The sequence below is a fragment of the Buceros rhinoceros genome, unplaced genomic scaffold (genome assembly GCF_000710305.1).
Source record: "Buceros rhinoceros silvestris isolate BGI_N320 unplaced genomic scaffold, ASM71030v1 scaffold17768, whole genome shotgun sequence".
Taxonomy (NCBI): domain Eukaryota; kingdom Metazoa; phylum Chordata; class Aves; order Bucerotiformes; family Bucerotidae; genus Buceros; species Buceros rhinoceros.
This window is the reverse complement of record NW_010425321.1, coordinates 25,643-29,046: the sequence shown is the minus strand read 5'-3', so window position 1 is coordinate 29,046 and position 3,404 is coordinate 25,643.

Here is a 3,404-nt window from a genome sequence, read left to right as displayed (position 1 = left end):
GAGCGGTCCAGAATTTCTAACTCTGCATTTACAATGGGGATACACAGAAACAAGCCTCCATCCTCCTTCATACCCACAGCAGCTCTTTGATTTTTATCACAGTGTTGATTTATAATGTTAGAAATTCTAGCGGATATCAGATATTTCCCAAGCTTCCTTATAAGCCATAGCTATGAAATCTGCTACACTTAGGGAACCTTTTATTTTTTCCCTCTGTTTTACCGTGGTGACTCTTCATTGACCAAAATAGGGAAGCTGCAGGTTCTCCGTTCAGGTGCGCTTGGCTGAGTACTAAACTGTTGGAGCTGTAGTAGCAGCATCCAAAGCTGGGAGCTCCTTGGAGAGGAAAGCTGCCCAAAGCACCCTGTTACTTGTGGTTTCAGGTTTGCTGTCGCTCTGGGCGGTATGAAGGTGCTGAGCTAAGGACAACTAAGGCTTTAGACAAAATTTTAAAAAGTGGTTAGTAATGTTGACTGTCCCAAAAGACCTGAGTTTCTGGAAGAAAATGCTCAGCGCTTTTTAAAAAAAATCGTATTTATTTCAGGCTGGGTCCCTGAGAGCATGAGTAGGTCTTGGCATTCATTTTTGCAAGTGAGGGTGTTTTGGATGCCAGCTCAGCATTGTGCTGAATGTAAAAAAAATAGTGTTATGCACTAGTCATGGGAGGAAATGGTCTTTTAGGGGGGGTTTTGCACTTTATTTATGGGCAGGGGGTAGCTGGAGGGGTGTACTAGACCTGAAGCTTCTGTGTGGCCAGAAAATTTTCATTCTTTTGCTATTTAAATTTCTGACTTATCTCCAAACTCAACACCTTGCTATACCTATCACACCCACAATTGCTTGTTGATAACAAAATAGGTTTCTGAGCAATTTGCTTTGAACCTGCTCCTTTTCTTTTTTTCCTTTTTAATATCACTGTCATTTTTTTGCATGCTTGCAGATTCAGCAGCATGGGATGTCCTTCTCTTGTCCTTGTTTCTGATGTTGAAAACTCTGTTCCATCTCTGCAAGGGACTTTCTTCTACCAGCCTGCAAACAACAAAAGAGGCTTTAAAGATAAAAGGAAGAAGAAGCCGGATTCACTTTTTAATAGTCTGGGGACTAGGCACTATCCCCTGGAACAGTGGGGTTTGACTGCAAAAGCCTAGAGATGATTGAATTAAGCTCATACATGTAATGTCTTATTCCCACAGGACATCCCCAGGTGGACTTGCAGCACTGGTCTGCTGTTAAAAAGGTATATTAAAAAAAACCCAAAACCCAAGCATGATCTGGAATCAATGTGATACTATTCTTTCCTTTTCTTGTTTTCTGCTTTGCTGCTTCCAGCCCGACAGTACCATAACCTTTGGAGTCACCTCTGCAGAGATCCTGCTCTCTCTGGAGCAGCAGTGGATGCTTTGCAGCCATTTGCTGCTTCCCCAAGGTCAGATAGTAAGTCTCCCATATAAACATTTTTATCTTTTGGTTTATCATTTTTATGGCCAAACATAGAATTTTCAGAATCTTGTGCATTAAAAAATGGCCCAGATTTACACTGGAGATTTTAATTTCCTCAGCATGCTCCGGCTCAGTTTGTTTGAAACAGTCTTCCTAGGATTTCCTCTTTTCAGAGGGGTGCTGGTGCCCCCTCTGTTCTCATTAACTCCTTCAACATTAGCACTTCTTTCTTCACAAATACGCTTTCTTAGAAAGCTGGGGCTTTGCTTAGCACACATTGGACTCTAAAATATATTCAAAGCAATTTTAAAGAAAAAATAAAAGAATGCAAACCCCTTACACACCAATTTACTCTTTGATTCTTTGGGTGCAGTCTTAGATGGGTAATTAACTTATTAAAGAAGAAGATGTTCTTACACTGTGTAGGAATATTGTAATTCTGCATCCATAAAACTTTTCTTCACCTGGAGAACTACTCTAGGCCGCTGAAAGCAAATGTGTATTTTTTTGGGCAGCGTTGTTCGAAACATATCAAGGCAGCAGCATTTATTCAGTATTTGTGTACAGCAGAAACGGAAGGTGCAGGATGATACACGCTCGTGCTGCAGTTTTCATTTCCTGCATAAAAAACAAACGGTGTGCTACACATTAAGGGGATCAGAGGACGTTTAGCAGATTCCCGACTCAAGAGGTAATGATCAAGATAAGCTGACGTAGTGACCTGAAGAATAAGATTGTGGGTGATTTAAGGTCAGAAGAGTGTTACGACAGGTGGCTCAGGGGCCTGTGGTCAGATGGTATGTTCTGGCTGTGGAGATTTGTGTTACCAGAGCCATCTTTATTGCTGCTGTAATAAAAATGAGTAAGAGTAGGTTACGCCTCCCTTTCACTGACTAAATGTCAAAGCTGATGCTATCTGGTGGTGGATGTCTTGATGTAAAACACCCGGTGAACTGTATTTTCTAGGTGTTAGTTGTTTGCAAGAGAGTAATCGAAGGTGGAATTGATTCTTCCACCACTGGTCAGCAAAATGCTAAGGACTTGAAGAGGAGACGTTCTCCTCGGGTCAAAGCAAGAACTAATCTGTCAGGACATGGTAACTCTGGGGCTATCCATGCTGGTTTCCCAGATGCGCCCTCTTTTTCCTTCTGGATACTTTGTCCAAGTAGAATTTGGGCACCTCCACTGTCTGTCTTTTTTTCTGGACTAGTGATCTCTTTCCTAGAGCTAAAGCACAGTGGTTCAAAACAGGCGCTATGCCTAGCTGATAGAAACAGCTGTGAAGCTTCCATGAAACATCATAAAGGTGTACTATGTCCAACTGTACACCCTGCCCTGCCAGGGTCCCTAAACCATGTCCCTCAGCACCGCATCTACACATCTTTTAAGCACTTCCAGGGATGGGGACTCCACCACCTCCCTGGACAGTCTGTTCCAGTGCTTCACAACCCTCTGTGCAAAGAAATTTTTCCTAATGTCCAACCTAAATCTCCCCTGGTGCGACTTGAGGCCATTTCCTCTCGTTCTGTCTCTTGTCGCATGGCAGAAGAGACCAAACCCCACCTCTCTACAACCTCCTTTCAGGTAGCTGTAAAGAGTGATAAGGTCTCCCCTCAGCCTCCTGTTCTCCAGACTAAACACCCCCAGTTCCCTCAGCTGCTCCTCACAGGACTTGTTCTCTAGACTCTTCACCAGCTTCGTTAATTAACTGTTAACTAATCAACTCATGATATCATGTAAAGAAAGGTTCTATAATAGGGCAGAAGAACAGCCTGTCTTTTTTGTGGCAGCTAGGCGCTTTTTGAAGCCTGGCTGTTTGCCTTGCCTGTTTGGGGAGGATCTGGGCTCAGTGGCTTCCTGCCCTCTGTTAGCAGAGGCTTGGCTTTTTCAGCTGGGGCACCAAGACCCAATCTGCCAGAGGGCAGCCAGAGGGCACAGCTCCACGCCTGGGCGCTGGGGATGCT